Source organism: Egretta garzetta, unplaced genomic scaffold (genome assembly GCF_000687185.1).
Source record: "Egretta garzetta isolate BGI_Z169 unplaced genomic scaffold, ASM68718v1 scaffold598, whole genome shotgun sequence".
NCBI classification, from domain to species: Eukaryota; Metazoa; Chordata; class Aves; order Pelecaniformes; family Ardeidae; genus Egretta; species Egretta garzetta.
The window spans coordinates 4,975-17,889 of record NW_009260621.1 but is presented as its reverse complement, the minus strand read 5'-3'; the positions used below and the strand labels follow the sequence as shown (position 1 = coordinate 17,889).

The following is a 12,915-nucleotide window of genomic DNA, read 5'->3' as shown; positions in this document are numbered from 1 at the left end:
GAGCTCGGGGCCGGAGGAACTTCCCCCGGCGCTGGGGACGGTGACTCCTCGCTATCCGCGGCAGGAGCGAGGTGGCACCACCGGCGATCAGAACTTGCAGTGCGAGGTAGCTGTCACTGCTGCGGTTCCGAGCTCTGCTTTTGTTTACAAAGGTAAACGTTACATGTGCTTTGTCTTTCTGTTTACCGAGGCGCTTATAACTCGCCCTTCTAGATCTGTAAGTCTCCGTAGCTATATAGCTCTTGACAGCAAGCGATTTTGTTTTGACTGGGGCATTATAGCTGCCATCTGATTCTCAGTTGAAGTTTTTGCCTGTCCACTTCTATTCTTATTGCTGTAAACTGATACCGGAAATGTTTAATGCAACATGATGAGTTTCTGTAACCTCTCTGAGGAGGAGCCCACAGCTTCAACTCCCCCTCTGTAACTATGTTTTTTTAAAATTTATTATATCTGTTTGGCAACATCTTAATATAATGCACAGGTTTTGGAGGGTATGATCAACTGAAACCTGTCTGCCTTGACAAGCACGTTGAGAATAGATGCGTGGATCTATCTCTAATCCTTACGAACTGAATCTGCTGTGGAGAGCTCAGCTGGTTTGGCTTTCGGTGGAGAGAGATGTCAGTGTTTATAGAGCAAGGCTGCTTCTGACAATACGTATTTTCTTTTGCTCAATAGAACGCGCATAGGCAAAAAGATTAGGGAATATGCAACCAGCAGTCTAAATGTAAATATCATCTGCTGTGACTGCTGACACATAAGTATCTATCAAAACAAGAGTGCAGCACTAAATCTGGTTCTTAAAATCTCAGTGTTAATCACAGCTTTTGAGTTCAGGGAACAGTCTCAACTTTAAAACCAAAACAGAACTCTGAGCTTGCTGAAATGCCTGACCCGCTATTACTACAATTGGGATTACTATTTTATTGCATCTTTCAACCATAGTGTCATCAACTTTGTGTTTTACTCTGTCGTCTTTGTATTTTTGTACTTTAAAAGGCACTTTGGCAGAGACTTACTATAAAATAAACTAATACCGTAAAGTCACAATGTTAGGAGCAGATCTTGGAAGTTATGCACGTACCCCGCTTCTTTCAGTATGCTGAAGTCTAAGTCTTTATCGGCAGAGCAAAATTGCTGTGTAGACTGCTAAGTGTGACTTAGCAGGCAAGAGCGCTCCTGCTAACGACAAACTGCCTATCTTTTAGTGTTTCCGTACCAAGATGACTGGTCCTTGCTCTTACAAAGCAAGGACAGAAAGGACGTTTGTGGGAAGTGGGAAAAAAAACAGCATGTGGGGACATGTAGTTACTTCAGAATAACACAGTTGAGACGGACTCAAGCGCATCTTCTGATTTATTGCTGCTTGTTTTAGTAGTACTTTAGTTCAGCATCCTACACAAATCCTTCTAGCTTCTCCCTCTGCCCTACTACATTTTAAAGGTAGAAGGTGGGGAGAATTATTTACATGTAGTGGTAGGGAAATGGAAAGAAAAAGCTTCCTTAAGCATGCATGCACACCAAATAGACAAAATACGTCCTCTGCCAGCCCTCCTGCTCTGTCTTCCCTTGACCTAGAAACAGGAATGAGACTGGAAAGCCAACATGCTCTGGATAAAACTGTTCAGTGGCATATAAAAGGAACATTTCTCTGTGACAACAGCAATTGTATCTTTTAAAATAATTACTATTTATATTGCTTATGTTATCTGCTTCAGCAGTAAGGTAATTAATATCATTTCACTTGTCTTTTTGTTGCTTTGGTTATTTTCCTGCAGACTGTGAAGGAAGATGTGTCCATTGAAAATAAGATACAGCTTTTTATTCTTTTAGATTATGTAAAAGGGGTGGGTTTTTTTGCCAATGCGGTTTTTGAGAGTTTCAGGGCAGGCTTCAAACTCCTGTCCCATCTTGGTGAATACCTCAGCTGTGTTAAATTGTTCCTTGGGTCTATGCATGTTTTACAAGAAATGAGTGAACAACTCACTATTAATAATCTATAGCAAATGCTCATCTAAGTTGTGTACCTATTTACATTCTCGTCTTGGGCAATAACCAAAGATTTTTGTCATGTTCCTGAATCTGGAGTTCACTTGCTTTCTCAGAGAAATTGTGTTCTTGTGATCCCGACTCCCCTTGTCCAAGGGAATTTTTTTTCTCAACTTCTATTCTTATTTTTTGTGTACTGACCTTGTTCTCCTTTTTTACTTAACCTGGCTAGCTGCTAGCTTTCTTTAAGTGCTGCGCTTTTGGTGAGATGCTATGGTTGCTGGTGATGCTACTTGATTCACATTTCTCTTTTCTAGTAATTTCTTTCTGAAACTGACCCTTCTATCCTGTCTCTAGATATGTATTCACAGTGTATGAAAAGTGATAGAAGAAGGACAGGATTATGGGCTAGCACTCTTGGACCACTGACTAAATCAGCCAGTTTAAGGATGAGCCTAGAGTATCTGCGTTCCTTGGCTTTCCTTGATACATTCATTGGTGCAAGGAAGACAACCTGTTGACTGGTGCTAGACCCTTACAGATACAAATCTCTGCCTCAGCTCATGTGGGTGGATTTAATACTATACTGTTCCCCGAACGGCATGAACCTTACTAAGTACTCTTGCCAAAGTTCATTTTGAGGGGTTGCTTCTTCTGGATTGTTTATGAAAAGGATGGAAGTAAACAATGTTTTCAGCCTCAGAGCCATTTTGCTACAGGATTTTGAAGAACAGGTTGTGTCAAATCAATAAAGTGTAAAATCTCTTATGGTAGGCTACCAAAAACCTGAGACAAGAACATTTTTACTTGAAGTGTAGTTGCCCTTGAGAAATCGAGACATTGAGTTAAATGAGTTTGTCTCAAACATGTTGGCCGTGTTACAGTTGTGTAGGAGAAGCACTACAGGTATACGGGCACTACCTACTTCACGATGTATTTTTGGAAGAAGCAAGGAATTTGAAGATGTCTGCTTTATGGAAAGAACCAGGAAATCTGTATTGTGGCATCCCACTATTCTGTCATGAGAACAGACATGTAGACTCCTGGGGGCTTCAAGTCATTGTAGTAGTGAATTCTCTGAGCACTACTGTGTAGTTTAGCAGAAAAATCTTAAGCAAGTTGATGTACTGATGTGATTTGTTAGCTGTGGAGCAGAGCTCTCCAAGATGCAAAAGATAGTTGTGGATTTTGCAGCCTTTTGCAATTAGCCCTTCCAAGCGCCCCACCGTGAGCATTCCTAGCACATAATCTGTGACTTATAAAAGCAAGCAATGGATCATCGAGCATGTCGGTTGCTAGTAGTGTACTAGAAAGGAAGAGTGTAAACAGAAGGATTAGTCAAACCCTGGTGTTCCCCTGTACACTGCATCAGAGTTAACTAGTACCACAGGGACAGCAACTCAGGAGGGAGAAGCTGTAGTGAACAGTAGTTACAATCAAATTCTTACAGTTCAGTGCAACCAGAAAAGATAAGTAGTAGTTGGTGCCATTACTTGGTGAGCTTGCTTTCCCTTTCAGAGAAGGAACAGGGGAGAGAGCAGGGAAGGAGATTATCTCCTTATCCTTTCAGTAGATTGTTTGAGGGAAGGGGTACAACTGATGACAACCAACAACTTCCAAGTTGCATGGGCTCTACTTGGCTCCTTGTATGACCTTTGAACAGTGACATGCTCTAATTTTCTTTCTGAAGAGCAATGATAACTGCCTCCTGTACCGAGATATTCTTTGGAAGGGTGCTAGCATGCTTTTCATCTCCGAAAAGACTTGGTGAGTGTTGTAGAAAACGTACTGCAGGAAAATCAGATTATTTAAATCCTGGCTAGGAAGCCTTTGCAATACCTGTTTGCAATACTGCTACAGTTGCCTTGGTGATATATTTTTGGGGTAGCGGAAGGCTCTGCCACACTTGAGCTTTTGATCCAGCAGGCACAGGACATTTGTTCCCTGTTTTGTTTTCTAGAGGAGGAGTTTAGCAACCTTTTACTATGTGCATCAAGGTCAGGCAAGATAAGCCTATACTTTTAAAAATAAAATTATCATTAAAGCTCCCCTAAGGCAGTTGGAGTGCTATGCCACATGATAAAAACATTCTAAAATAGGAAGAAGCATAAATAACACTATCCCTTTGAAATTCAGTGAAACTGAAGGGCTGGATACAGGAAAATGGAAAGGAGGAGAGAAAATAGGGTCAGTTTAACAACTGTACTTTGTGGGCCGCCTAAAATGTTCTTTATTTTTCATCCCAGTGAAATGCAGCAAGCTCGGGCCAGAGCTACTTGCCTGCAGACTTTCCTGTCAGTAAATGCCCTCTGCAGATGGAATATAATCACTGTATTCAGTGCCTGACTCTTTGTACTGTAAATCAGAAATCTTGTGGGACCACAATGTATAAATAACTCCTAACTAATTATTTGGGGAATAAAGGATAGTTCAGCTAAGTGTCTAGAGGAACATCTCCTGTAGAACATGAAATTATAGGCATGTTCTCTATTGCATCATTCTCCATGATATCTAAATTATTCCTGCAGATTCAGTTGCATTCAATACTTGTTTTTATACCTTGTCTTACGTTGGGATTTTTGCATACTGTATTTCACAAATGAGAGGGCCCTTCCAACTCAATGGAAGGGACAATATAATGCAGACTGCCAATCTGTTGTAATGCCTGGTGTATGTATATTTCCTGTGTGCTTTTCACGTAGGCAGGGGGACGTAGTCTGAAGAAGGTAAGACTGCAATGAAGTTACTTCAGAAGATGTTAGTCAGAACTAACTTAAAAATCAAATTTCAAAGCCCAGACAGATCTCTGATTTCTCAGTTCTCCACATGTAGCAGATGGTGTGGTACAAGTTGTTCTAGCAATATTTCACAAACTTGCTATTGCCTGCAAGTGCAATGTTTTGTGAAAAAAATTTGTGGGATTTTTTTTGGAAATAGGGACGTGGCCAAGTGAATAAATCAGTGGAAAGTGAACATGTAAGCTATTGGACACAAAAGCAAATTGTCACAAGTGGCTTAAATAATCTTTTTTAATCTAGCAGGACTGTCAGCTCACATAATTGGAGTTGGAAGATAGTTGGACTATCTCCTAGAGATGCTGTAGCAGGGTTGGCTTCAGGAGTATTTTATGGCTGGTACTAATTACAGATTCTGGGACACTAGGCTTGAAATCATGTTTTCACTGGTGTTCAGGAGAAGTGACCTGTTCTGTGACCCACTTACTTCAGCATATGTCATGTTTTTTTGTTCTTAAAGCAGGCCAGTCCTCGTTAAAGTCAAATCATACTTTTTAGATCTTTGTTTTATAGATAAAGCTACATGATCGTTAGTGTGATTTATTCTAGCCCGTTTCTCTTAGTTGTCACAACTTAATGTTTCCAATATACTTATTATCCATAAACTGTCTTCTAAATACTGCTGACAGCTGACTAGTTCACACCCCTAAGAAACTATGTTAAAATCCAACTATAATATAAAACAAGAAACAGCAGTTTATACTTATTCCAGTAGGCATGCGTGTGAAAGTTGTTAAAAGTAATACAGTTAGGTTTTGTTTAGTGACTTGCTGAGTTCATTTCCACCTGGTTGTGTTTCAGAAAGCCAAGGATGGATGACCACAGACTAAAACCTCGCCTACATTATAACGATTTCAGAATCTGATATCCTAAATCACTGCTTGCCAAACGGTTAGTAGTTCTGTCAGCAGTCTGTAACTATAAATGACGAACACTTGGTAGCTGTAGTGCAATTCACCCCTTGACTGGCTTTGCAGCTGAATCAGCAAAGTAGGCATACAGGTTCCTTCTTAACAGTGTTCAACCCAGAGCATTTACTGGTAAAGAAATATTTCTCATAGTTGTTTGGACCACCAGCAGTCTCTCCTTCCCTCAACACAGCAGGGAAGAAGCAAAAGTTTGCACTGAGTCAGGTAATACAGTTGACTTGTTGGGTCTGAAGTAATGGTTCTCTCACCATTACTGCATCATCCCTGGCAGTTCTCTGGTTTTGTGGTTATGAAATACTTTATTTTAAAGGCTGATCTTGGTATTATCCGTAGAGATTTTTCTCTCTAGAATAAGTGACTGTTACAAAACCATTGAGGCTTCCTGTTGGTAACACTATAAACCGCAACAACAAAGCTTAGATATATTACCCATATCTGCATAGGAAGTTTCCTGTGCTTTGTGGGCTTTCTATAGAGACGTGCACATCTCCCAATATGATTGCTTATCTGCAACTGCATATAAATTAACTTTTTAATAGGTGGCTTTCAGTATCAGCTAAATCAGCACAGGAATTTCAAAAAACAGTCCAAAAATAACTTTGTCTTTTTTGAGGGGGAGACAAAGATGCACAGAAATACTTCACTAAGGATTGAATTGGTTTTATTTCAGTCTTCTAGTGCTCTTTAAAGGCCATTTAAACTTATTTCTTTTAAGACTCAACTTTTAAAATAAATTCCTTTCCTCTTCTCCTGTCCTTGCTTCCCAAACGTTGTCCTTAGGATCTTAATCTTACTATGATACTTCCATTAAAAATAATTACATGTGTTAATAAATCTGGCGCTTCACTTAGGTTGATTTGAAAGTATTCTATGACAATAAGTGATGTGAGAATTGGGACTACAATTGTGGAAGAAAACTAGCTCTTCAATGAAGAAAAAATAATTTTGTATCGGACAGTTCTGCATTCCCTTCATCCTTTAATTTGACAATGTTACTGGTTTGGATTTTGGGCTCTTTCCTAGTTTGTGTGGTGGGTTTTTTTGGTTTTGTTATTTAATACTGAAGTGAAACTGAAGCAGCTTCTTGTTATAAGCTGTATATGGCAAAAGGCATAGGAACTATCTCCTGCTGCTGTTGGGGTCAAATTAGGAATCAAATCAGAGGATAGGAGGATGAGAACATTTTTGGATTTGTGACCCTATGCACCTCCCAGTCTATTTCTCCTTCCTTTCTCCTACAATAATCCCAACAACAAAGCATCAAGCATGTCTCTGCTGTTCCTATTTGTCATCATCTCAACTAGGATATGTAGGATGAAAAACCATGGAGAGGTATCTCCAGAAAGGCAGATAATGCTGGAGAGGAAAGAACGGGAATAAGGGAAGACCGGAAAAAGAGAAAAGGGTAAAAGATGATCTTACAGCTTTTCCCTAATAGCGCATTTTGGTACTCTGGAGATTATATTTCAGCTGTTCAGCTTTGGAGATAACGTTTTAAAATACAGCCTTGGGTATATTTAATAATTGTTGAATGAGACAGGTGGGCCTTCTGAATTGATGTATCATAAGTTAGAAGTGGTTACTGACTGATGTACCTATAATGGGCAGCATACTGGTTGGGAGGTTTCCCCACATGGAATAGAATAGAATACACGATTTCAATTTGAAGGGACCTATAATGAACATCTAGCCCAACTGCCTGACCAATTCAGGGCTGACATAGCTGATGACTGATACCAGGCACAAACAGATGAGGAATTCCAAGCTCCTGGAGCACAACCAAATGTTAGTTTGCAGGACTGTTCATTTTGGGAAGGAAAAACCCACCAACAGGATCTTCTTCGCATCTTCCCTTCTTACCAGAGGTAGAATCAAGTACAATTGAATAGTCAGTACACATACTCTTTAGAGTTCTTTAGAGTTCACATCTAGGATTTACAGTGGGTTAGGATAAGATACCAATAATGACTTTTGTTGCAGGTTAAGTGTGCTCAGCACCGTGACTATTTTTGAAACAGGTGTCAGGCTTGCTTCTGGTTGAAAGAAATTATACTAATATTGGCTATTATGGTGGTAGTATGTAGCACAGATCATGAAGTGTTCCTGTTCTTCAGGTTCTGTGTTCAATTAGACCCATAATTTTTTTAAAAGTTGACTGTAGAGAGCAGTGTGTCTGTACAGTAGACACACAAAAACATATAGGAATTGCAAAGTGAAGAAATACTTACTCATCACAAATCTATGTACACTCCAACATGGCCTAGCCTAGAAGCTTGTTTAAATATTGTCATATCCAAGTAGATTAGTATTATGTCCTACATTTACCCTAAACATCAGGGGCCTAAAAGGTGTTTACAGAGCACAGATCTGTTTTCTAGACAAAAAACTGAAAACATTTGTACATTCTAATTTTGTAGCCCCTGGATGGTGAAGATAACCCTTCAAACTCAAGCTGGAGTGTAAATTAATATAATGAGGCCTTCCTTAGCTTACAGGGTCAACTCAGTTTCTCAAGATTATTTCAAAGCCTTTGCTGCTTAGGGTTCATTTTGCTAACCAGCAGTGTCACAGAGTTAACAAGACTGTTCAGTTTTACTGCTGCTATTCAGAAACCTGTGGGAGGCTGTGCAACTGATGAGAATATCAATTTTGTGTTGCTGCTTAGAAAAGCCAAGAGCAGAAGTAGAGACAAAATACAGCTATACTAGTATCTCCGAAATTTACTTAATAAGAGAAGAAAACTGGAAAAGTTATTTACATTAGCCTTGAAGGGATTTAAGAAGAAATAATGTTAAAGCGTTATTTCTGGTCCAGCAATCTAATATGTCAGAACTTGCCAATTAATGAAGCTATGGTGACTATTTAGCAATAAAAAAAGTCTGTTTATGCAAATTTTTTAAAAAATGATACAAGTTATGTCATCCAGGAAGAGTGAAATGGACTCTTCTTAAAGATCTGAATAACCTTGAAGATCTTTTGAAATAGTTCGTGGCATAGCTTCCTTCCTCCATTAAGTCACTGGGTGCAGCAGAACTCAAGCTTACACTGGCCTGCGCTGGATTGCATAAGCATGGACTTACTCACTGTTTGTGTTTTAATGCAGTTTTTTTCTTAGAACACAGGTTTTAATTGTAAAGCTTTCTTTATGTCCACCGTTCACTTCAGTACAAGTGAAATGGCATCCTTTCAGAGCTGATTGTCGTTCCTTTTCTCCTATAAATTAAGGTTTTTTTTTTCTTTTTTCATCCATAAACCGGCAAATAAAAAACATCGGTCTAATAGTTGGCAGTGCTTGGGCTCAGATTTAAGATACTAAAGTTAAAATAGCAAGTTCTTCAAATCTGAACTTCAAATTGCTGAATGTCCTACATGTGCTCTTTAGAATATTATTGATATTAATAGAGTTGAGTCTCGGTAAAGTTACTCTTAGAATGGCACCTTGATCAAAGCTTAAAGGCTGTGGTATAGGCAAGACCTTGAAGATGCTCTGAAAATTGTTTCTTTGATCACTTTGTGGTGATATCACTCAATTCTGGTTTGTTTTCAAACCTGCTTTTTTACTGACTGGATTGGCATCAAGTAAGCCACGATGAGCTTTATCATTTGTGGCAGTAACATATATAGTGAGAGCCAGCTCTCTGCAGGCCCTGGAGAATTCTTGCGCTTTCTCCTGACTAGGAAGATGAGTGGGGTTTTGGTAGGATTTGTCTTCTTTTTCTGAGGCAGCGGAGGGATGAACAGCGCTTTTGTAATTGATATCAGTGTGAAACCTGTGCTCTGGCCCAATTACCCACTGAAGCACAGCTAAATACTTTTCCACTAATCATAAATTGTATGCTTGTTATTCAGGATGGTACTTGTTTTTACTTAATTTTGATTTATGGCTTATAAAAAAAATAATCCAAGAGTAAACAGAGAAAGCAGAGGTACTTTAACAGATTAAAAAGGCTTTGTCTAGAGAAGATCTTTAAAATAGGTAGGAAAATGGTATGGTGTCCTGTGGTGCTAGTGTTGCAAGTTATATTTAGTTTTTTTCTTCAGGATCTCAAAAAATTGTGGATATTAACTCCTTCCTCACAGCTATGTTGCAAACCTTAATTTTTCATGTTAAAAGAAACTGAGATCTATTTTTTTGAGTAATCTAATAAATTTGAGTCTGATATGAACTGTCAAAGAACAACTAGCCCACTTCTCATAATTTTTTTTCTTCCAGAGGCGCATTAGATGGCTTAGGATTGATGTGCAAAATCAGTAGATGCTCGAACAATGATTTGAGTAGCGTGCCATAGCTATCCTGTGAAACAGAAGTATAGCAGGTTTAATTCTTGCTTTTGTCATAACAGTACTGTTTTGTCAGAATTTTTTAAAATTTTCTGGTTTTAGGTCATCATAACTGACAACTTCTTTAGGGGTAAAATGTTTAAAGCGGGCACTGCCCTCTAAAACAGAGTCTTTTCATTGCATGGTAACTCCTGCATTTTAGCATCTAGTTAGAAGTACAGCTAGGCTTTGAGAAGTTGAAATAGACCACATGCTTAAGTCTGTCAAAGCTAAGCTTGTCTGTAGTCCTGTACAGAAGTTCCAATTCTTTCTTATTGTGATGTGAATAAGTCTGTATAGCTTCCACGTATTTTTTGTCAAATGGTTAAGCTGAACTTCAGTGAGACACTTGGTATGTGTCCTTCTATCAACACTCAGGCTTGTACCATGATAATAGGGGTGCAATAACTGTTTCTGTGTGTCTTGTTAGTGTTTCTGCTAAATAAAGTGTTATTTTAGGGGTTGGTGGCAAAGCGTATATAACTGCTGCTAGGTGCAGCCTAGCTCTAGAATAATGCTCAGCTGGCCTCTTAGTACTTGCTCAGCCTCAGGTGGATGGACTTAGCCCTGCTATTGTACTCACTTGCCTTCTGGGCTATGGAAACTGGCATGCCTTAAGGCAACGTAATTATAGGCTGTTTAGAGTCAGGTGAACTGTGCTAGTTTTCTTACTTTACACGTGGGGGGAATGGTATACCCAGGTACTGATTATTGGCATTTTCTGTTGTGCATCAGCCCTTACAGAACTACACTGCAGCTTAAGTATAAGTATTTATTATCGGTGTCAATGGTGGCATGTATCCCTGCCTTTTAAACACCAGGCTGCGATCACGTATCTTCCCAGGGGGAGCAGCTGGCCCATGAGGCACCCTCACACTCAGGTACAACCGCTGTGACCCATTCCTCTCTCAGGACTGCTGTGTGTTAGATGGCTTATGTTTTTGTGTTTTTTTTTTTAATTCAGGTAGTGAGGGCTTGGCTGGTTGGTTCATTTTCTCCTGCCAAAAATCTATGTAGCTAAAAATTACTCCAAATTCATGGTTTTGGCTTGACTTTGAATTTCTGTCACTTTTCCTTTTGACAATTACAAACCCAGATTTGGCTATTTCTTGCCTTGTATTCTTTAACTTCTAAAATTGTGTGGGGCAGGCCAATCGCTCTCATTGTGTAAGCCAAAAACCCAAAACTTGCATTGGACTGACAAGTGAAAGACCTGTATATTGGCACTCTGTTAATTTAGAACTATAGAAGCTGAGGGAGGCTGGGCTATGTGTCTTGTTTGATCCCATGATAACTCTTTAGGTTAGGGTTTTGGTTATACCACAATAATTTGGAAAATTTTCATTCTTTTAGTGAAAACCTTATACTTTGAATTCCCTACAGATATCTTTTTTGCTGTAATAATTATAAAAAATTAAATATTGTGGTATGGTGTGCTGTGGCAGGCCAGTTAGCTCAGTTGGTTAGAGCGTGGTGCTAATAACGCCAAGGTCGCGGGTTCGATCCCCGTACGGGCCAGTACTTTTTTTCCGACCCTGGGTGTGATTTGGGGACTGAGCTGTTGTACTTACCCCTCCCCTCGTCTCGCTGATTAAGAGGAACCCTCGGTGCCGCTTCCTCCAGCACCAAAAGGCCTGAAACGTGGAAGGGAACAAAGCTCAGAGGGGGTGAACGTGCCGTTTTGGAGTCACCCGCTGTTGATTGTGGCTCACCCACAGAGGGTGTCATAGAATATGAGGTTGGAAGAGACCGCAAGGAGCATCCGGTCCAACCTTTCTAGGTAAGAGCACAGCCTAGACAAGATGGCCCAGCACCCTGTCCAGCTGAGTCTTAAAAGTGTCCAATGTGGCGGAGTCAACTGCTCTCCTGGGGACATGATTCCAATGGATGACTGTTCTCATGGTGAAACATTTCTCTCTCATGTCCAGTCGGAGTCTCCCCAAGAGCCCCAATCTCCCCCCTGTCCTCTCAGTGTGACTCCTTGTAAAAAGGGAGTCTCCATCTTCCTTGTAGCTACCCCTTAGGTGCTGGTACGCAGTGATGAGATCCCCTCTAAGCCTCCTTTTCTCTGGGCTGAACAAACCCAGTTCTCTTCTCTCAGCCTGTCCTTGCATGGCAGGCTTCCCAGTCCTTTGATCACCTTGGTGGCCCTTCTCTGGACCCCCTCCAGCCTGTCCACATCTTTTTTGTATAGTGGTGACCAGAACCGTACACGCTATTCCAGGTGTGGCCTGACAACCGCTGCATAGAGTGGGATAATGACTTTCTGGTCTCAGCTGGTGATGCCCTTTTTGATACAACCCAGCATCCTATTGGCCTTCTTGGCCGCAGCAGCACACTGCTCACTCATATTGAGCTTGTCCACCAGGACCCCCAGGTCCCTTTCCACAGAGCTGCTCCAACAAGCTGCTGCCGTTTTGCTCAGGGTTGCATTGTGTGGTTGCGATGGGGACACTGGTGTTTCTTGTGGGCGGAGGGTGCCCAGCCTGAGAAAAATCGATGGGATTCAAGGGGCACGGGGAGGTGCTGCCAAGAGTTTTCCCTTTGCTGGTGGTCCCCTGGCTGAGGGGGGGGCTGTGGGAAGAAAAAGGGAAATGGTGAAAACGAGTGGTTCTGGTACCTAAACTGAGACCTGAGCTCCCCAGTCGGTGCTAGGCCGCTGTGGGCAGCAGGACACCGGGCATGGGTGTCACCGCAGCTGGCGTCGGGCTCCTGTGCCTGGACTCCCCCAAAATGAAAGGGCGGGAAGGCCCCAGGCACCGCTGGGATTCGAACCCAGGATCTCCTGTTTACTAGACAGGCGCTTTAACCAGCTAAGCCACGGCGCCGGGCAGTTCGCAACTAACCCCCCCCTCGCCCTGCCCAAAAGGGCGGGGGGC

At 41.1% G+C, this 12,915-nt stretch overlaps 2 non-coding genes across 2 annotated transcripts; one reads left to right on the top strand and one right to left on the bottom strand.

The window, feature by feature from the left end:
• Positions 1 to 11,480: 11,480 nt before the first annotated feature.
• Positions 11,481 to 11,554, top strand: TRNAI-AAU. Its single transcript has one exon. It is a non-coding gene; the product is annotated as a tRNA-Ile (tRNA).
• Positions 11,555 to 12,790: 1,236 nt separating this feature from the next.
• Positions 12,791 to 12,864, bottom strand: TRNAT-AGU. The gene has a single exon. It is a non-coding gene; the product is annotated as a tRNA-Thr (tRNA).
• Positions 12,865 to 12,915: the final 51 nt, after the last annotated feature.